This window comes from Pyrgilauda ruficollis, unplaced genomic scaffold (assembly GCF_017590135.1).
Source record: "Pyrgilauda ruficollis isolate IOZ18807 unplaced genomic scaffold, ASM1759013v1 scaffold135, whole genome shotgun sequence".
In the NCBI taxonomy this organism is placed as follows: Eukaryota; Metazoa; Chordata; class Aves; order Passeriformes; family Passeridae; genus Pyrgilauda; species Pyrgilauda ruficollis.
In genome coordinates, this window is record NW_024511988.1 from 925,219 (window position 1) to 948,168 (window position 22,950).

Sequence of the window (22,950 nt, forward strand, 5' to 3'; positions counted from 1 at the left end):
CTTGATGACAATTCCCTACTTTCTTTTCCCCTGCTGTCTGTCTGAGATCCCAAACAGCCAGAAACCCCAGCCCTGGGGAAGCTGATGCATCCCATCTCACTGGGAAGTAGATGTTTCCATTACAGAGCCTGAAGCATTAAACTTGTCTTGAGTAAGTTGAGGGTCAGGGCTGGGGACAGGAATCGATCTCTGTTATGCAATAGCTGCAGGAGCATTAGGCACTGCGTTTTTGGGCTGAGTCCCTTCTAATCCCCTCCAGTCAATCAGCACAAAGAGTATCTGGCCAGGAGCAGCACAGTCTGTGTGGCTGTGTGTGTGTTCTGCTCATACCCACACGTGTGTGAGTGTGCGTGGTGCCCGTGTGTGCTCCCGGCACGGATGTGTCCCTGCTGCCTGTCTGTCTGTCTGTCTGCCTGATGTGACCGAGCTCAGGGGTAAAACAGGACCTAACACCCCTCAGCTGATGTGGGAAATGTTTTGCTGTGTTGTAGCTCTGGGCAGGCAGCTCATCTGCTGATGTGCTGCTCATTCGCTGAGCTGAGTGTTGGGTTGTGAAACGTGACTTTCTACTGGAGGCAGCGGCAGAGGGCTGGGAATGCCAGGCTGTGGGAGTGTGTGTGACGAGGGGCAGGACTGGGGTCTCCAGGTAGGGCTGCCTCAACCATATAATGACACAAACAAGGGGGGAAATGAATCTTGTGAGCATATTTTTTTGTTCACTGATGGATAAAAAATATGGCCATGCTGAATCTTAGCATGCAGAACAAAGAGGGGTGGTCTCTTAAACTGTGTAAATCACCATTAAATGGAATCACTGTGGAACTGCTTGCAATTAATGAAGGCTTCTTCAGGCTTGACATGGCTGTAGATTTACACTTAGAGAATGCTTAATAGACAGATGGAAAGAAAAGAAAAATAAGAAAGAAAAGAGAAAAAAAGAAAGAAAGAAAAAGAGATGCAAAGAAATTTTTCAGCTTTTGGAATCCTCTGCAAAGGGGTTTTAGACATGTTTGTTTGCTTGTGTCAAATTGTGGCAAGGTGGAGGCAAAGAGAGTGATACAGATCTTTTTTTGGTGTTTGCTGGCTGTGGACTCTCAGGCTGTCAAATCAGCAGTACTGTAAGAGTAGTAACGTGCTTTAGACATTTTGTTTTCCCTGTTCAATAAAGAACTGTTGTGTGGCTGTGTGCGTGTCTGGCCGACCATGGCAGGCAGAGCAGCATCCCAGGCAATGCAGCCCTGCAGTCTCCCTCTGTTTGTGGCTGCAGCAGCTGTATTTCTGTGCCACACTACCTAGAGAGCCACGGCTCCCGCCCCCTTCACCGGGGGAAGTAAATAATTTCCTTGTTCTCTCTGTGTGACTAAGTATTCATAAGTTTCTGAATAAGAAGACTGTCATATTGTTGAATATCTGAAACTGTCAAGCTTTTCTGAAAACTCTTTATTTCTCCTGCTCAGAGAGAGATTCCTGCCTGTTCCTAAGCCACAGGAATGGACCCAGCAGGAGATACACAGCTCCAGCTTTTTTACAACACTGCCATAGTCTGCCATAAACTCCAACACTCCTGCCACAGTGGGCTGTCTGGGGACACTTTAGACAAGGAGCAATCCATCCAAACAAGAGTGAACTGGACAGAATAATTCTCAGGTAGCTTCCCAGCACATCCTGTATCTTCCTCCACACCTGTCAGACCGGTCTTTTTTTTTTTTTTTCTTTGTGAAAACCGTGGTTATGCTTTCTGAGGCAAGAGCAGGGTCTGGAGTCTGGGAGATTCTTTCAGCATGAAAATAACTGAAAATAAATGGGGGGAATTTATCATAGGTTGTGCAGATATTTTTTTATACAACCTAAAAATTTGCAAACTTTCCCTGATCTTGGCTTTTGTTTTAAGTTTGAAAACCAGCCAGGGATTGTTGAAAGGTTCAGGAATATTTTCAAGCTGGCCGTGGGCCCGGCTTTGAGCCAAGCTGGCTTTGTGTCAAAACGTGGTGAGTGGTTTCTGAATGATGAAAAGCAATGGATTTCACTCCCCATTCTTTGGATCAACCAAAATCAGCAGCGATTGAGACTGCAGGAAAAAATTCCCACGAGGAGTGGAAAGCTCAGAGATTTCTCAAGCAAAGTCTGGGCAACAGGGAGCTGCAGATCCCTCATCAGCCTCTCCTCTTGCAGGGCTCCAATGAAGAGAAACTCCAGTAGCTTCTGATCAGAGAAAAGGCTGTTTCTCTAGCTTTCTTCCTTGGCCCCTGAATCTTGCTGAAAATGTCTCTCTTCCTTAAATGCCTCAAAGTTTTCTTCCTTCCCAAAAATGAATTTGGTTCAGGGTGAGAGCACCTTGCAGGCAGCTCTTGCAAGGACTGGTGAGGGAAGCAGTCCTGAAGGGCTGGTGAGGAATTGCATGTTGGTGAAGAGAGCCCCATGTCACCCAACACACCATCTGGTCACAGATTCTGTTATTTTATTTTTATGCACCAACAGTGATTAAAATCCCTGGAGAGGAATTATTTCCAAAAATATTACACAGGCTAACAGGCATTCCCCAGGATAAATACATACGGTTTCCTCCAGAGAAATGGCAAAATGGTAGAATGGACTGTACCTCCATGCTGGACGTGTTCTTCAGGGAAAAAATAGCAGGGAAAGGGCAGGAACTCATAAAAATGGTGATTCCTGTGTAAGGATCTGGGAAATTTCATGCAGCCTGGTGCATGGGTGGGTATCTGCAGGGTGATAGATCTGTGGTGTCGTGCCCCCATGTCCAAGCAGCTGAGATTAGAGAGCTGCAGCTCCTGCTCACTCCAGGCCTTCAGAGAGGCCACAGCATCAGGACATCCCTGGTATCCTGGCCCATCTCCAGCTGCCTCCAAAGCCAGGTCACATGTAGGGTCCAGCTGCCCAAAGGAGAGGAGGCCAGTGCCACAGGGGACAGCATCAGTAACTGGGACATGTCTAGGGGGACACAATGGGATGGTGAATTTGGCCTGTGGGAATCCTCCTGGAACAGCATCCAGGGGCTGGCTGGGATCCCCTGGGGGATCAGTGGTGTGGAAGCCCTGTGCTCGTGGGAATAGCAGCAGCCATTTGGTGTGTGCCAGTGAGGGACTCAAAGCTGCTTGGATGAGGCAGATGAGCTGAGGAACAGCCTCTGCCTGCTGAGGAGCAGGGGGAGACCAAATCCCAGGAGTGCCTCAGGCTCTGATAGGGGCAGATATAACACAGAAGACCGTGAGGGTTGTTGGCTCCCACTGCTCCATGATGAGGACAATCTAATGTCAGTGCTTTAAGTAAAGACCTTTTAAAAAACCCTTTCTAATCCCCATAGTTTGTAGAGGCTGGGTTTGAAGGTATGTGCTGTGTACCCAAATGCTCTCACCATGAGATACCCACCAACCCAAGCCCCTGCCTGCAAGGGACTGCAGTGAGGAGCTCCTGCCACAAGCCTCAATTTGCATGGATAATGCTGCACCAGTGAATCTCAGTTATGGTCTCTCTCCAGTTACTGGCAGCTTTGCACCTCAGCATGAAAGAGATTTCTTATGGTTTTCAGGCAGGTTGAGAGCCCCTGGGTGGAGAGAGGCAGGCATGGACATGAATGTCTGCACTGCTTGGGTTTGGTACTGACACTCCTTGGGATGTCAGATCACGGACAAACGCAGCAGATTCCCCAAGACAAATGGCCCTTTGTGGCCTTGCCACCCCTTCCCAGGTGTTGCTCTAGGAAGATCTCTCCAAACATCCATAGCAATGTGCTGCTCAAAGCCGCCACACTGGAAAGGCCAAGACCCAAAGCCTAATTTTTCAAGTTGCTGTAGAAAAGTCTCGGTATGGTGGATCCACTGACCTAAGCATGACACAGGGGAGCCTCAGCAGGTGTTTGGAAATATGTCCTCAAGTGCCAGGCAATCCTGCTCAGACTGATCCACCTGAGGCCAGATTTAGTCTCACTTTGGAAGAGTATATATTCATGCCAATTCTACTGTCAACATTTTAGTCCTTTCTGATTTAGAGAACTGAATTTTGTTTTTCCTCTGCGGTCTGGATTAGCCACTCACAACTTCTGATCTACTGCTGTGAGTGAAGGGGACAGAGATCATTTGGTGGAGGTTCTCCCAATTCCCTGGTGTTTTGTTAGTGCAAGCAGATTTTGCAGAGGCACAGAAACAAAGCGGATTTCTTCTCGGATCTTTCTGTTCTTGTAATCCTCATGAAGCTTGAAAAAGTAGCCTAAGCCCACAGTTAGCCGTCAAAAAAAAAAAAAAAAAAATCCTGTTGAAGTACCATCCTTCATTCCCACTTGGGTAAGGTTGGAGCAATTGCTCCTGTTGGGCTTTTCTAGAAATGCTCTGCATTTGGGGTGCTCCCAGAGGTGCCTAAAACTCCTGGCATAAAATCTGTGCAGCAGTGTAGTACCCAACTCCATGCAGATCAAAATGCAGATGGTTTTTCCCTGTTCCTCACAGGGATGCAGATAGTTCTGCCTGCTTTTAAAATGCTCTGCATTTTACTGCCACGCTGATGAATTTCCTTCAGCCTTCAGGGCTGCAACTGGGTTGAGGAAGAGGATGAGGCAGATGAAAGAGTAAAGTTGTACCAGGGAGGGTGACTCACCTGCCTGATTTTAACCTTCATCACTCAGTAATGAAATGTTTTATTTATAGATGAGGAACTGAGGGGGAGAGTTTGGGGAGGAGGAGAATGGTGTGGAGAGGAGAGGCTTTGGATGTCCCAGTTACTGCGGGTGTTGGGTTTTGTGAGTTGCAGTATTTTCTGGGCTGTGAATCTCCCCTGGGCTGGGTAGTTCATTATCTCTCACTGCTGCAAGGGTCCCAGGAGGCACATCTGTCTCCTTTTTCCTTCAGCTCTGGAAATGCCACTCAGTGACATGTCTTATGCCTCATTTTTACCATAAAACCTGTATTGTGCAGGTGTCAGTCTGTCTGGGGACAGCAACCCCAGAAAATGCCTGCATGTTGTTTCTGTTTCAACCCTCCCAGAAGAGTCTGGGCAGATCCCAGGTCTGTTCATCATTCACACACCTTCCCACGAGGGATCCTGCCCAGCTGAGTGGCCTGGGCTTGGCCAGGATGCTCAGGACTAGAGTTAGGCTCTGCTTTCAGCCCTGAGGCCCGAGTCCACCCCGAGATCTAATTATTTAGTGCACCAGAGTTTTAGATCAAAGTTCCTGAAGCAACCAAGGAGTTGTGCTGCAGGTCCACATCATCAACAGGGAATGGAGTTTTTAAATGGGTGACTTAGTAATTTCCCTCACTCTCCCTCCTTAGTAGCTGGTACCTGTAAAATGGACCAAATACACACTGAGATTTTTCATTTTTAAGGTAGCATTTATGTCTATTGTTCATGTGCTATTCTCCTACTTCTAAATCAGGACTGCTTACAAAATTTTGGGGGTTCTTGTTTTCCTTGTTTGTTGTTTGCTTGTTTCTTTTTTTCAAAAGAGAAGGTGGCCTCCACATGGCAAACCATGTTTCAAGTAAGGAAGCATTATTTGTAATTAGTTTTCTAATTTAGGAGAAGCTGTAGAGTTGGCATGATTCAGCACTCAGGAGCACACCTCACATTTAGTGTTCTTGTTTTTTAAGACATTTCTGATTTATGGTCAGTCTATTCCTCCAAGAAACCTTCAACAGTGAGAATAAATTCTTGGCACTCACCTGCAAGGCAAGACTTGAAATAGAGAGGACCTTAATCACCTATTTCAGTCATCCTTGTTTCAGTGAAGTATTTAAGATTCTAATTTTATGGAACATAAGTGCATTCTTAACAGTTATTAAAATTAAGATGGTCTTAAGTATATGCATAAAGGTGAGCATGTTTTGTTTAATTTAGGGATAAATGAGGTAGAAGATATATCATGTATAAATTGGTTTTATTACCCATTAGACCAGACTGCTTCAGGACACTTGTATGTAAAATGGAAGCACCAGCACTTACCCATCTCATTACAGTACTGTGAAAATTAACCTTTAAAGAGATCAAAAACTTAGAATGAAAATCTGTAGTTTATTTTGATCTATCATGTGCTTCTAGGTGAGAATAAAAATTGTTAGAAATGACTACATCCTTCATAAGCCTGTCACTTTCAAATATTGAGGTGTTACCTCACAAACATTGGCTTTGTGCTTTAATATTCGTTAAGAGAGGGCTTTCCCACCTTTATTTAAATAACAGCTGATAAAAGAGTTATTCCATATTTCTCTCACTGCTGTTATGAGTCGCCTGCCCTTGATAGAGCCTCCTGCTATCATGAGATCTGGTGTGAGGAAAGGTAGCTGCTGCTTCAGAGATGATTTGGACACAATTGCCATTAACAGCTGCAGCATTCCCACCACGTCCCTCCCTCAGCAGTGGCTCCCATCCTGGATGCAGGAGGTGATGGGGCAGGGAAGATGCTTTCTGCACCAGGGTGACTCTGCAGACCTGCAGAGTTATGTCAGCTCGAGGCTTTTCTGTGCCATTCAGGACATGAGTTATGGCTTATTTTTCAGCAGTGCTGAATTTATTAACTGCAGCTGATTTATTGCCTGTAGCTTTAAAGACATTGAAGGGACTTACTAACTGTGGCCAGTAAAAAGCAAATGCATGGGGCAGCCTTGTCAGGCTGGAAACTTTCCTGCTTCCAGTCCCTCAGGATCTTGTGCTTCTCATCTCTGAGGGCTTTTTTTCCTGTCCAGATTGTCAGTCCATGTCTTGGGTGCACATGTGGGTGTCCCCGGGTGAGCCCTGTGGCTGAGAAAGAGGAAACACCAAGTCTGGCCAGGGCTTTGTATCCCAAACACAGCCCTGGGTGCCATCCCTCACCCCACTGGAGCCCTCATGGACATTTCAAAGCCACAGATGCAGAAGTTACAGATCCAAATGACATCCCCAGCTTTCCCTGCACTGCATTAGTCACTGGCTGCGTGACCAAAGAAAAATCCTCACCCTGGGCAGGCTCTGCAGCACAACACAGCTGTGCACAGAAGGGCTGCAGACAGCCTGAGCCATCTGAGATTCTGCTGATGTTCTCCTGCTGAGCCTGGGCTCCTCCACAGCTCCCAAAACACTCAGGGGCACCTGTGAAAGAGCTGCTGGAGGGACAGACTCCAGCAGTTCTTTCTTCTTCTCCTGCATTTAAGGGTTGTGATTGATGCCCTGTGAAGGCTGACCTAGAACAGAGGCTGGACAGAGCTAAAGAATAAAACAGGGATTTATTAAAGCCCTCAGTGGATCCACCTTGGGCAGCACAAGAGCCCAGCCAGGGCTGCACCCAAGATGAACGAAAATGGTCACAAAATGGACAACTGGTCATGGGGTCTCTCACTTTTATAAATCCTGGTCCATTTGCATATTGGAGTTATTGTCCAATTACAGCTTTTGGTTATGAAGCTTATCCCATCCTTCTTGTTTTCCTCTCTTCATTCCACTGTTGTTTCTGCTCTTGGGCCTGGATCATTTGTCCTTGGTCCCCAGCTAGAGCAGGAATTGTTTTGCCTCCCTGCTCTGTATAGAGAGCTCACTATCTCCTAATATGAAGCTCAGAAGTACACACTAAAGCAGCACAGAACCTGTAAAATAAAAAAGCCAGAACCTGAGGCATCATGATCAGCAAGAGAATTCTGCCATTCACAGGCCTAATCCATCCCCTAAGTAGGGGCTTATCCCCCACAAACATAATTTTGCATCTTAGGAAGGTGGGGACTCCCTCACCCCACGCAGGGTTTGGTACACATGTAATCAACAGAGCAGCTCTGCTTGGAAATGGTTTTAATGCCAAGCTCCTGGGCAGGCAAAGGGCTGGATCCTGAGCACAGCTTAAAGGTTGCCCTAAATCTGACAGCACTGTTCAAGTGCTCACCTGTATCCAGGTCAGCTGCATCCCTCTCTCTGTGTGAGGCACCGAGGCCAGGGCAGGGCTGGGAGGTGAAACCTGCAGCCAGCAGAGCTGGGGATCAGTGTCTCACCCCTGCTCTCTCTGTGGAGCAGCATTCCATGGGCTTTGTGGGAGGGGGAAACGAGCTTTCACAGCTCCCAGCTCTCCCCTGGCTGCTGGAGCACGGAGGGGTCTGAATTCCAATCAGCCTTAATTGGCTCTTTCCCTTGATGTCCTTAATGCAGGGGCAAAAAGGGACGCGTGGTCACAAAATGGACAACTGGTCATGGGGTCTCTCACTTTTATAAATCCTGGTCCATTTGCATATTGGAGTTATTGTCCAATTACAGCTTTTGGTTATGAAGCTTATCCCATCCTTCTTGTTTTCCTCTCTTCATTCCACTGTTGTTTCTGCTCTTGGGCCTGGATCATTTGTCCTTGGTCCCCAGCTAGAGCAGGAATTGTTTTGCCTCCCTGCTCTGTATAGAGAGCTCACTATCTCCTAATATGAAGCTCAGAAGTACACACTAAAGCAGCACAGAACCTGTAAAATAAAAAAGCCAGAACCTGAGGCATCATGATCAGCAAGAGAATTCTGCCATTCACAGGCCTAATCCATCCCCTAAGTAGGGGCTTACCCCCCCAAAAAACATCATTTTGCATCTCAGGAAGGTGGGGACTCCCTCACCCCACGCAGGGTTTGGTACACATGTAATCAACAGAGCAGCTCTGCTTGGAAATGGTTTTAATGCCAAGCTCCTGGGCAGGCAAAGGGCTGGATCCTGAGCACAGCTTAAAGGTTGCCCTAAATCTGACAGCACTGTTCAAGTGCTCACCTGTATCCAGGTCAGCTGCATCCCTCTCTCTGTGTGAGGCACCGAGGCCAGGGCAGGGCTGGGAGGTGAAACCTGCAGCCAGCAGAGCTGGGGATCAGTGTCTCACCCCTGCTCTCTCTGTGGAGCAGCATTCCATGGGCTTTGTGGGAGGGGGAAACGAGCTTTCACAGCTCCCAGCTCTCCCCTGGCTGCTGGAGCACGGAGGGGTCTGAATTCCAATCAGCCTTAATTGGCTCTTTCCCTTGATGTCCTTAATGCAGGGGCAAAAAGGGACGCGCTTGCTGCTCACGTGCATGGCAGATGTTTTGCATTTCGTGATATTTTCATTCCTGTTGACTTCAGCAGTGGAGCACGACGCAACACGCTGGAAATGAAACGTGCACTTCAGCTGAGCTGGAAGCTGGGCTGCCCGTGCAGGTGTGCCTGTGTGATAGCAGCAGCTCTCACTTGTTATTTGCAGACTGATTTTAGAAAAAACGTCTTCTCCCGCTCCTTATGAAAGTTACAAAAATGTGTATTGCAGCTTTTTCATCCTCCGTTTAGTGCTCATCTCTAGGGATGTAGCATGCTTGTCAGTTTGCTGAGTTGGGTTTTTTTTTTTTTTTTGGTATTTTTTCCTTTTATTACAAAGGTTTATATCTTTGGTAAACATTTAGCAAATGCTCTAAACTGCAATATTGCTGTGCACTAAATTTGAATTGAGACAGTTGCCTTTGATGTAGGGCTAACCTAAAGCTGAGGCTGATTCCTCTCTTTTGCAGCTTTTGCAGTTCTTCAAAAAAAGACATAATGCAGCATTTATGTAGTTGCTGATTTCTCTACTGCTCTAGCAAATAATCACTGGAGTGGAATGTAGAATTAATTCCTCAGAATTTCCTGGTTATCCTGAAAGTCTCGGTTTATAATTTGTCAATCTCAGAGCTTAATTAGCTTGTAGAAAAGGTGTTTGGCCCAAGGGTGACACTCCAAGACGATGTGTGAGAGTTAAAATCCCAGAGTCACCTCCTCTGAACACATAATTTATGGTGAAAAAATAAAATAAAATAAAATAAAATAAAATAAAATAAAATAAAATAAAATAAAATAAAATGGGTTTGGAACCTCTGGGCAGTCGCTCTGTTTATCACTTTAACTAGGAAATCCTTATAGCAAATTGGCTGGTAAGTGGCATCTTTATTGCTTGTAAGAGAGGATTTTTGTAGATTCTTAGTGTTTTAGGTGGTATTTATTCTTCCATGTAAAAAGTTCTATGAGTGTTTAATAAGGGTATGTTGCACACAGGACTGAAAAGTCAAACAAGCAATTAATTGATTGCATGGACAGATGTGGAGTCATTAAGTAAAACCTGGATTACTCTTACATGGATGAAATAGGAACTCTGCCTGTGAAAATGCATACCTACCTCTGCTGCCAGGAGAAAGGACTGAATTCCCTGAAATTCATTTTTTTTTAGAAATTTGTTATCAGACCAAAAAATCCTTTCCACAAGAGATACATAGATTAAAATAGTATTAATGAAAATAGTGAAATCTTAGAAATAAGAACATATATTTTCAAATTATTCTCAGATCAATTCATGTTTCACCTTATTTGTCTGGCAGCAGTGTTTAGAAAAGTACTTTTGCTTTTATAGGAAGACATTTGTTCCAAATATACATAAATTCCATTTCAAAGGCACTAATTCCAGCCTGCAAAGTTCTTTATTCTATTTTAGAATTGCCATGTCATGTACATTTTTTTTTCTGTTGTGTCTTTTATTTTTTTTCCCACTACCCTAAAAAATACCGCTGGAGATTATGGAGGATTATCGGAGCTGTTATCATAGTAAAAGCCAGTTGCCATTTTGGGAATATTTTTTTTTTTTCCCTCCAAGTCCTTTTGACATTAGCCTTTATAATTCGGTGCTGTGTAGTAGAAGTTCAGGTCAGAGCTGAGGAGACAGGCCTGGGGATTAATGCTGTGTGAAATAAATGCAATCTCCCTCCACTTTGAACGTGCTAAGCAGACCATGTATAATCCCTGGAATATTTGGTGGATCTGCCAGGCCTTGAAGATGGCATTTGTAATATTTGTCTAGCTACATGTATTTTTACATCTTGTCCCTCCCTGTGCCATCCAAACTCTATTCAAAAGCGAGGAGAGGGGGCTGAACAAAGAGTGAGAAGCAAACAATTCCTAGGAGGGGATTTTAGAGTTTGGGCTTCTTTTTTTTCCCCCCCTCTCTCTGCTGTTGCTTTTTAATGAATCGTTCTTCTAACCTAGTTTAAATTGAGCTTCTAGCATGCTGGATGTTTTGCAGATGAATCATACTGTGCACTGCACTTATGCATATCTGCTGTGCAAGTACACTGTCAGCTTGTATTTGATAACCTACCAGCAAGCAGGATCTTTTTTATGGAATCTTGGGATGCTAACGTTGTTCTCCAAGTGAGAATAATGCAACCACTGTTAATAAATCAGCCTGGGTCTGGGGATGTCTCACCACTTTCTCTGCATCCTTGATTAGCATTATCCTCAGAGGTATAAATTAAAGAGGAAAATATATAATCTGGGAAGCTTTCCAGCATCATCTTTGAAAATGAGAGCTCAGTGCTTTGCTGGGATTTCTTTGGTGGAGGAATGCTAATAGCAATGCTGAAGATGTGCCCTGATTGCACCCTAAAGAGTAGGAAGATGTACAGAATAGCTTTTTTTTTTTTCTTTTTTCATCAAGATAATTTCTGATGTGATCTGCACTGGTGAACAATTTTCTACACGGTTCTGTGAATTGATCCCAGAAGTGCAGCTTTAGTTGCTCCATTTTCTACTACTTGTTCCCTTTGTCTGACATCTGCATAAAACTTGGAGCATGGTTTCCCACCTCAGCCTCAGACAGCTGTTGGAGAGTGGGCACAGCCCCTCTGAGACACTGGCCAAAGCTTGAACTTCAGCAATAAGGGTTTCAGGAATTTCTTCTGACTGTTCCTACAAGGTGTCACCACAGCTGGATGGTAACTCCTGACACCTCCCTCCCTGCCAAGGGAAGAAAACTGTGCTGCAGAATGTGCTGATTTGCAAAAGCAAAAAAAAAAATCACAGGGAGGGTTTCATTTTTTCATTTTTGCAATGTTCCAGCTGTGCTAAATGAGCAGAAAGGGGAGTTTTCAGCATATCAGCAACATCTTGGAAATGGAAATGCCACATCTTCCAGCACTTTCTGAGCAAGTTTTCCCCTTCCCTGCCCATAATCCACTCGGCATTGACTGGAACTAGGAGTTTGGCATGACTTGTGCTTGGAGTTTTGCTGTACAATGTCTGTGTTTCTATTTGCTTTCCCTTGGCCAGCTCTCTGCCAACATCTCCCTTTGCTTTCCAAGAGATGGCGAAAAGCACAGAAGGCAAAACAAAGCTGCTGTTCCTCAGATTGCCTTCTGGGGAGGCGTAAGATACCTTTATTACATTTTCCTGATGGAACATCTGACCCACAGGGTGGTGGAAGATCTTACAAACAGCCCCCAAGAGCTGCATTGGAACTCAGTCTGGGTCTGATGAGGTCTGGGCAGTACCAGGCTTCTCCAAAGAGGTTTTTGCTTCATCATCAGCGACTCAGTTTACAGGGCCTCTCAGGATGAGACTCCTAAAAGTCACTCCTCTCCCCTGAAAAAACTGTAGGGCAGTTATTTTTACTTAGCTCCTGAAGATAGTTATTTTTTTTCCTGCATGTTATCACTATTAAATTAATATTGAGGAATCCTTAGTTATGTTTTACAAAGGCATGCACCCTTCCAGCTCAACAAAATAGAGGGAATACCATGTGTTATTTGCCAGCTCTACTGACTTCGGTGGATTTGCTGAAGCAATGTGTTTCAACATTTCCAGACATTTTTCCTGTGGAGCTTTCTCTTCCATAGAATGGTTTTCTGTTTCCCCTTGATTTGAGATGAAAAGAAAATTGAAAATAATATGAAATTTTCCCACAGGACGGAATTTCTTTTGCAATAGCTCAGCTTCTAGGTAATGTCAGGAATAACACAAACCACTGTGATCAGTGTGCTTAATTTCAGTTCTGCATTTATGACTTATTCCTTGACATTTCTGTCTGAAGAATAATGACATAAACCCACTATTCTCAGCTTGGAAATACCCATTGAAACTGAGAGCTACTGCAACAGCAGGTATGGTTTGTGAGCATCTATTTAATGCAGCCAACAGGGCTGTGACCTTGGTTTTCTGTCACTGAAATGAAATTGCCTCCTGGTCTCATGGCTGTAACACCAAGCAGGTTAGTTTCTCTTTATGGCAGATGATTTTGCCAGCACTGTGGTGAGGAAGGCATGAAGTGTTCCCCAAGCCAGCAGCAGCCCAGGGTCCTTGGATTTAAATAATTATCATGGAATCACAAATTATAGAATAGGTTGGGTTGGAATGGGTCTTAAAGACCACCCAGTTCCAGCTCCTCTGCCATGGCAGGGTCACCTTCCACTGTCCCAGGCTGCTCCAAGCCCTGTCCATCCTGGCCTTGGACACTTCCAGGGATCCAGGGGCAGCCACAGCTTTTCTGGGCACCCTGTGGCAGGGCCTCACACCCTTATAGCAAAGAATTTCTTCATAATATCTGACCTAAACCTACCCTCCTTCAGCTGAAGGCCGTTCTTCCCTGTCCTATCACTGCATGCCCTTGTCCAAAGTCCCTCTCCAGCTCTCTTGGAGTCCCTTTAGGCACTGGAAGGGGCTCTGAGATCTCCCTGGAGCCTTCGTTTCTCCAGTCTGAGCAGCCCCAACTGTCTCAGCCTGCCTTTATAGATGTATTCCAGACTTGTGGTAGCTCTCTGCTGGACTCATTCCAACAGGTCAACATCATTACATAGTGCTCCTTCTTTACTCACTTAAAAATGTGACTTGCCTGTTGATGCCAAGGAAGGGAATTAAAGTGAGGGAAGACAGCAAATGAAACTCTTTCTTCTTAGTCTCTATACAAGAGTTTCCTTTTGGAAAAGCCCTCCCCTTCTCACGCTGTGTGAGCAGTGCAGCTCCTCATGAGCGGGACGTGAATCCTTTAGGAGCCATCAGGTTCCCTTTCCTGACCCTGAACATGGAGCTGCAACAACTGCTCCCTCAGATTTGCTGTGCTGCTTGTTTTACTCAGCTTTTCAGAAAAAATAAATAGTCTGTTCCAGAAGCTTTCAACCAATTTCAGTCCCACCATTCAGCAGGATGGCAGCAACTGCTAGAGCAGGTAAAATCCAAATCTTACCAGGAGTCCTTCTGCCTGCTTCCAGCACGAGGTGTCCCAGGGTTTTGTAACTTTTAGAAACAAAGAGCCAGATGTGAGCAAAAAAACATATTGAGCAAAGAACCTGCAGAATTGCTCACTCGGATTTCTGGTTACAACTGCTCTGCTGTGCCAGGTACAAGCCAGTTTCTGAGAAGATTAGTTAAAGAAGCTGGTTTCTAACCTTGTCCAGCATAAAGGACATTGAGAGGGAAAGGGGTGTTTGCTCTTGGTGCTTGGTGAAACTGACAGGAGAAATGAGCTACACTAAAAATCAGTGTAGGCAGAAGGGTAGAATTGTGAAAATTACACAGAAGTGTCAGTCCAGGGAAGAGAGGAAGTCAGCATGGAGGGGAAAATGGGTAGCAAGAAAAGAAATCCCAGCTACTCTCAAAGAGTTTGGATTTCTCAAGCAATGGATTTCTCACCAGTTTATGAAGGAATATAAGGGTGATGGGGGTTAAGTTTATAAATTCAGCAGATGCCTTTTGGTCCATGTCTCCTGTGTTCACAAGATCTGGAGGCGAAGTTTTCCTGCAAAACCATCTCCCTCCAGCCTTTGTTCAGTTGGAGCAATTAACATAATTGCATTTAAAAAAAGCCTTTTAATGCATTTTTGTTTCTCAGTTATTTCTTTCAGTCAACTTTAAGTGCTTGAAATCCCCATTCTTCAAAGCACAGACAGATCTGTTGAGCCTTTCACCATGTCAGTAGTAAGTACCTGGAGGAGTGCTGAGCTACAGCAGGAGCATGAGTTCACTCTCCAGACCCTTGGAGGCTGGCTGAGCTCTCCCAGCTCCTACATCTAGCACTGGGAAACCACAAGGAAGACCATGAAAAAGCAGAATGGTCTTGGTCACCTGTATAAACATTCAGAATAAACAGGAGGAGGTCATGCAGGGACAGGGCACCTCAGCAGGGAGAGCCAGCTTCCTAAACTGGGATGGGAAACCCCAGACGAATCCATCAGGGAAGGATTGGGGTGTTGAGGGTCACAAGCCAAACCCAAACCATCACAGGCTGCAAATCTTGTGCTGTTTTGCTGTTGCTAAACAGCAGATGCCAGGCTGAGATGTGGTGATGTGCTTTTGATGTGCAAGATGCAATAAATGGCCTGGGGATGAGCGTGGTCAGTCTGGAGCACAACACATCAGGGGCAATGCAGAAAACCCAGAGGAGAGGGACCAGAGTGATCAGATGTCAGGGAAATACAGCCTAGGATGGGAGATTGAAAGAACCAGGCTTGTTCTGGTTCTGGAAGTTCTGGAATGGCTGCCCAGGGAGGTGGTGGAGTCACCGTCCCTGGGTGTGTTTAACAAAGCCTGGATGTGGCACTGGGGGCCAGGGTTGAGTTGAGCTGTTGGGGCTGGGTTGGACTCGATGATCTTGAAGGTCTCTTCCAACCCAGTGATTCTGTGAATTCTGTGAATTCTGTTTAAGCTAAAAGTGAGAATCACTGGAGAGCCAAACAAGATCAGTCTCTAAGTGCTTTGAGTTCATGGAGGCCCAAGCAAAGAGCCTGATTCAACCAAGTCTTCAGAAATGTGTGTGGCTTCAGCTGCAATATTCAAATTAAACATTTGGAAAAAATCCTGGGAGAATGTGGGACAGAGAAACCCAGGCTGCTGGGTGGGTGGTGGCTGCAGCTCAGGTGCAGGAGTGAGCAGTGCAGAGGGACATCACCTAGATGGCAAAGGAAGTGATGCTGCTGCCTGGGGCCAATGATGGAATCAGGTCTATCAGGTCTATCAGGTCTTTCGGGGAATGTTTTTGGTGAATCTATAAGCTGAGGTGAGGGATGGCAGCAGGAAATGCACTAATATTTTCTTTTCCCATCTTTGGTTCCCATTTGGTACAAACCAGCAGCTCCTCTTCCTCTTTGAAAGTGTGCATCAACCACAAGTCACAGAAAAGTAGGAATGGCTGATATTTTTGTGTTTCAAAGCCTTTCTTATGGTAATTATTTATTTTTTTTAAAGAAAAATAGCTTTATGTGTGTTTTACATGGAAAACCCAGCTTTCCTTAGGGAGAGTGGGTGAATTGACTCCTGCAGACGAATCTCAACTTAGAATTCAGTAAGCTGGACAGCAGCAAATTTCAGCACGAAATAATAACAAGAATTTTTAATAAATGCAGGCCTGGCAGAGAGAAATTATAGAAGATAAAGTGTGCAGTGGTAGTTGGATACTAAGAGCATAGTGCCCGCATCCAAGGAAGGAGGAAATGGAAAAAGATACAGCAACTACAGTCTTATTAAACTGATTTAATTAGTATTGTTGCAAACATAAAGGGAAGATGGGAAAAGTGCATTTATAAATGTGGACTGTGAAGACAAAATTGATAGTTTACTTCAGTAGGAGTTTGATTGTTTTCTGGCAGGTTTACAGTGAAGTTTAAAGCCCAGCACTGCTTGGAGCACTTCTGCTGTGGAGACAGGCTGAGAGATTTGGGGTTCTTCAGTCTGGAAAGAGAAGACTCCAGGGTGACCTCACAGTGACTTTCCAGTACTTAATGGGAGCTTATAAAAGAGAGACAGTGACTTTGTACATGGGCAGATAGTGATAGGACAAGGGGGAATGGAACTAAACTTGAAAAACTTTTAAACTAAAAGAGGAGAGATTCAGAGTAGATACTAAGCAGAAATTCTTCAGTGTGAAAGTGATGAGACACTGGCACAGGCTGTCCAGAGAAGCTGTGGCTGCCCCATCCCTGGAAGTGTCTAAGGACATGAAGGATTGGGCCTGGAGCAACCTGGGATGGTGAAAGGTGTCCCTTATGTACCTGGGATGAAGCAGTGAAAGCAATGAGAAAGACATCAGAGAAAAAGAATTGAAATATTAAATACCTAACACTTGGTTCCAATGTTTCTGGTTTGCTTTGAAGCAGTTTTAATTCAATTAAAAAAAATTAAAAAAGAAGAAAAAATTCCAGTTTTATAGAAACTAACTTTTCCAGTCAATTCTTTTAAGTAAAAATTTTCCATGCTTCTGAAAGGGCAAGGAAATAATCAAAGATCATTGTTTGGAGAAATACAGCACCTCTTCCCAACTGTGCTAATATTGGTGAGAAAACAGCATTTCATCAGACCAACTTGTGAGTCAAATTTGGAAATGACTCCCTTTATACTTGGGCTCTGTGGACTGCTCATGAATATTGGAAGCATGAGCTGTGCTGCTTAATTGTAGCTTCTTGTGTGAGTCACATGATTATTTAATGAGGATCCTTGATTGGAGGCATGAGCAAACACATCTCTTATACACACTTGATTGTGCCAATTTCAGGGCTCATTTTCTCTCAGTGCTGATATATAACACATTTGTCATTGGCCTTGGCAAACATTTCTTTGCCAGAAAAAGAATCATTTCTCAAGTATCAACAAAAAAATGATACATGGGTTTAGCTAATATAAAGTGTGCAATAGAACAACAGAGTCATAGAATCACAGAATCATTGAGGTTGGAAAAGACTTTTAGGATTATTGAGCCCAACCATTCCCCCAGCACTGCCAAGGCCACCATTAACCCATGTCCCCAAGTACCACATCCACATTTCTTTTAAATCCTCCCCTTCACCAATTCTGTGTCATCTCCCTTGTAACAAAATTAAGAAAATAACATTACGATTCACTTGTGAGATACACTTGGGTGGCAGCAGCATGTGGGAATTTTATTAGGTGAAGTCAGAATCCTTTTCAGGAAAGGCTGACACATTTGCTTTCTTAGCTCTGCTGTAAGGTGGGATCTTGGGTTTTTTTGGTGTTTCTGGTGTGTTTAGGTTTCTCCTGGGCATGAGGGTGGCTGTAATTCTCACCTCAGAACCAGAGTGGGTGTTGCAGCTCCGATATAGCTGCTCCAGTGCCACATCCTCTGCCCGTCTCTGGGTCTCATCCTGCATCCAGCATTAACGGAGATCAAAAGTTCTCCAAAAACCAGAGAAAGGCTTGGGTTGGAAGGGGCTTCAAAGGTCATCTACTTCCAGCTAGAGGAGATGGGTAGTTTTTACCATTTGTGGTACACTGCTTGTGTGACAATTTTCTCATGGAAGTTTCTTTATTAAGTTTAGGGGAAAAAAAAAACCTTTATGTTTCCTGAAGACTCTATTAAAGCACACAGCCACACCAGATTTCAGGAGAGACTTCTCTGAAGTACCATTTCATTGGATGTAAAGCTGTGTTTCATGAATATAAAACATGACATATGTGATCTTCCCTCTGCCTAACAGCAAAGGCTGATGCTAATGTAAGACAGAGTCAGTGACCTGCCTGGATTGAAAAATAATCTTCATTTTTTTTCACTGTAAAGGTCAGTACAGTGTCACCAGTCCAGGATACCTGACCTACTTGCTTGCTGAAGTTACAGATTTTATTTTTAATAGAGTACAAAAATGAGATTATCTCTTTGGAAAGTGACTCCACAGGTACAACACAGTCATTTTCTGTTCCAGCTATGGTTCCATCATTCCAAACACTGATGATTGTTTCCCAGCTCAAGTGAATGTTGTAAATTTATTGTGGTGGCATGGTTATTTCCAAAATTCCTTGGTCTGTGTGTTGGTTTAAATTATTAACAAACTATCCTTTCAAACACACTGACAAGCCAACCTCAACAACAAACAACAAGCCCCTTGAACAACAAACAGAATCAAAATCAAATTCTTTCCAAAACACAACATTGTTTTCTGAATAGATTCACTGACCAAAGGAATGACAGATTAAGGAAGAAAAAGGAGAAAGAAAGAACAGGCTTGGAAATCTGAAGCTGGGCATGGATAAACAAGAGGGGATCATGGCAGTTCTTCGAGTATGCAGAAATCTCACATTTGGGAAGAAAAAATGGAGAATGGTTGGCTAGGAAAACATCTGGAAGGTGTGGTGCCAGATGGTTATTTCCTTTTTGATCAGACCAGTATTCTTCTCATAAAATATGAAGACCCAATTTTCATGTTTTTCAATATTTACAGATCTTACTCTGTATGTATGAAGGAAAATAACGTCTCAGATAGAACCCTGTGTATGCTTAAAATAATCTTTATATTCTCTGCCTTGCTGACTCAGCCTTAATAGCCTAAGATTTTCAAGTTCTGGGAATGCCCAAATCTTTTCCCAGTTGCTGGTGTGGGAATGCTACACCCCTATTACAGAAAGGATTTTATTTAGAGAGGCAAACTCTGGCCACTTCATGATTAGAAGATTTTAGCTTACATTCTCACCACAGTAAAATCTTGTTCAGCTGGTAGCAGGGTGGCATTGACTAGAATAATTTTCCTTAATTTCTGCTTGTGGCTGGTGGTGCAGTCCTTGACTGAGATATTTTCAAGTGCAGGAATACTCTTTCCCCCATCAACCATTATGAAAAGCTAAGGACAAAATCCATTTTTTAAACAGATCCCTAGACTTCTGTTTTAGAGCTTTGAGGTATCATTGTTTTCCCCACTTAGGAGGGAACATATGCATTTCATGTAACCTTGAGTAGCTATAACAGCAAATTGTTATGTTTTCTACAAAATATTTGTGTTTTCTTCCACAGACCAATAGTCTTAAACTTATAAAATCTGATATTAAAGTGGTGTTCAATTGTGGGGATTTTTTTCATTTGATTGTGTGCCATTCTGAGATAAACTTCCATACAGCCTGACATTCAAATGCTGGGATTTGAGTGGAGCTGTAGTTAACATCATTATCCCATGGGGCAAAAACATGATTTCTGAGGAATTCAGAGAAGTTCTTTTGCCTTTTTCCACCTGGGAGTTTCTTGAGGCTATCTTGAGGATGCTCCCATGCAGCTGGATGTCACCTTTGCAATACAAGATGCCCCCACAATTTAGGTACCCCCAGGTCCACCACCTGCTGAGAGCCTCGTGTTTTGGGGATCTGAGGAGAGGAGATGGCACAGCTGTGGGTGTTGTGAACACACCTGGGAGGGCTCCAGGCTCTGCTGTCCTGTTCCAGCCTTGAGTCACCCTCCTGTCACCTACCTGCTCTGTGTCCCTGGTGCCATGTGGGTCACTGAAAGAAAGTCAAACCTCTACAATACTGAAAGCAAATCACTTCCTACTCAGGCAGTGAATAGCATTAGGATTTTTTAGGGTCTTTCTTCAGTTTTAATTGGATTTCAGTAATTTAAAATTCATCAGAACTTTGCTAGCATAGTCTGAATAATGCATTTGTTCACTCAAACACACTTGGGTATGTTGCAAACACATGGTGCAGTTGTTTTGCCTGAATGATGTGCAGAGGTTCTGGTGGTCAATAGGATGGGCTGGATTGAGCAGTGTGGGCTCATCCAGGGAGCTGACAGAAGAGGTTTCTTCCTCTCTATTCCTTCTGTTCAGCCAAGGGTGGATAGAAGGGAAATTGAGCTTTGAAATGCCTCTGCTTTGAGCAGGGCTTGGGCTGGAGCCCTCCAGAAGTCCCCTCCAGCCAGATTTTTCCTGTAATTCTGACTTTTAAGACTTGGTTTTATCACCTTTCTGTCTACTATTCTTCTACCTACTGTTCCTGACCACTTACACCTGTTTTCCCATTATAGCTATAAAGGTAATTAGGGCTATTTTAAAAGTTGGCTGCTGGCCCTTGAGGCATTTCTGCACCAACAAGGGGCTTGGGTTGCTTCTCAAACCCAGCTGCCTTTCCTGTTGCTCTGCTGTGTAAGTCCCTTCACTCTTTCTGGTTCACAGACTGAATTAATGAAAAAAAATATATGTATTTCTGCCTGAGACTAGGAATTTTCACTTTCCTCAGGAAAACAAACCAACAAAACAAATAAAAAGATATTTTTATTAAATCCCAGGTGTTCAATTTTCTCTCTGCCATTTCCTTTCACTTCACTTTGGAAACTACTTATTACTTTTATGAAAAGTCAGCTTGGGAAAAAGATACTGCACATAAATTGCAGTACAGTCTGCCACTACCACTGTGCAACAAAATCTTTCTTCTTAGCTAAAATAACTGTCTGAATTTGGCAGAAACTTCCAAACATTGGGGTTGATCAAGTGTGGGCTTTTCACTCAATCACCTATCAAGACCCCAAATCTCAGCCTTCTTCAATTCTGGCAATGCAGCAGGGAATTCCTGTATCCCTTATTTGTGCTACAAAGGCCAGTTTTTAACAGTGTACAGCAGAGATTTGCACTGGTGAAGCTGCTGCTGGTTTCAAGGAGAAATAATCTGGCAATCGAGTGTTTTTGTATTGTCTTATAGGAGCGAGAAGCTGGGCTGAAACTAAGGGGAAATGTGAAGGTGCAGGGATGAGTTTTCTGTGAGGTGATATGACTGGGCAGCTGGAATGGGGACAGCCACCTCTTCTGTGCACATCTCTTTTCCTGTCTTTTTGTCCCTCTTTTCCCCATCCTCAGAGGCGAGGAATGGTTTTCCCTTGGAGCTGGTGCTCTTTGCCGGGAGCGTTTTGTGCGGAGGGGTGGTGATAACAGAATAAGGGCAAGGTAGTGACAAAAGTGCTGATGTTTGCTCGTGTGCTGTGCTATCAGCTCATGGCTGGAAAACCTGATTAACACCTGAAGTTTTGATTTCTCCAGGGGAAAAAGGGTTTGGCCATCAATCTGCTGCTCCCAGTTGCACAGGGGTGGGACCCAGCTCACATCAGCTGGTTTGGACCAAGGCAGAGGGAGGAGAGCAAGAGTGTCTGGCCACATCTCTCCTGCTGTGGGTTGGCTTGTTTAATTTCTGGCCTTATATTCATGGGCAATGTGCACTTCTCCTGCTGTTCTGCTCACTCTGAGGTTGTTACAACTCTTCAGCAAGGCAGGAAAGGAAAAACGAAGCACCATTATCTATTTCGGTCGGTAGCTGCAGGCTTTGAGGGCATGCTGGACCAAAAGTGGTGCTCACTTTGGATTCTTCAGGTCTGGATTTTCTCAGGAGAAATTCCCTCTGTTGAATGCTGTGGTATGAGGACAGAGTGTGATGTGGGGTGGGTATTTCCAGGGAGACCAGAATCACAGATTCTGTGAATCTGTGTTGGAATCTTCTCTGGGTTGGAAGAGACCTCAGGATCATCGAGTCCAGCCTAGCTCCAGCACCTCAGCTAAACCCTGGCCCCCAGTGCCACATCCAGGCTTTGTTAAACACACCCAGGGATGGTGACTGCACCACCTCCCTGGGCAGCCATTCCAGAACTTTATCACCCTTTCTGTAAAAACTCCGATATCCAACCTGAATTTCCCTTGGTGCAGCTTGAGACTGTGTCCTCTGGGTTTTCTGTCAGTGCTGCCTGGAGAAAGAGCCCAGCCCCACCTGACTACAACCACAGTGGGAATGAGAGAGCCTCAGATGATGGAAGGCAAAGCAGGATGTTCAGATGAAGAGAGAATGGGAAATTGCTCAGAGAGATGCTGTTGAAAGCAGGCCAGAGCCAGCAGTTCACTATGGATGAGCCACCTCTGCAACCATCCTGGGCAGTGCCATGCTCTGTGAAGGTGCCATCCTGGCCTTGTGAGCTGCAGTGCTCTGCCTGTCTGCACAAAACAGACCTCTCAGCAGGACTGAGCAGCTGCCCAAGCACAAAGGTGGACATTTGCCACCATCCAGGCTGTAAAAGGTGAAGGATTTGAAAACACTCAGTCTCCAGCTTGTGATGGTGACTGGTCTACAGAAGGCTTGGGAAACCAGAGGACACTCATCAGGATGTCCAGTTATAGAGGATTTCATGGAAATTGTAGTCAAGTGGAGGATGGGAATGGCACACAGAGGTTTGCAGGATAGAGGGGTGAAGGCATTGACAGAAAACTGCTGTGTTTTGCTGCTAGTCTATAGAAGCTGTGAGGTGTGCAGCCCTGCTGAATCACATTTATTTCCTAAGTGTAGTTTTCCAGAAGTCAAACTGTGCTGCTGAGCCTTCATTTCTAAGTACTCTAATACAGTCTGCCCCAAATACAATCTGCTGTGCCATTTATCTGCACAAAATAGAGTCTTTTCTCACAGCAGAAACTCCAGCAACCCTTAACTGGGTGGAGTGGATGAAAACATGTATTTGAA

At 44.5% G+C, this 22,950-nt stretch overlaps 1 protein-coding gene across 1 annotated transcript in view; it reads left to right on the forward strand.

The window, feature by feature from the left end:
* RTN1 (reticulon 1) overlaps positions 1–22,950 on the forward strand; it is a 119,352-nt gene that overhangs the window by 1,320 nt on the left and 95,082 nt on the right. The window lies entirely within an intron of this gene.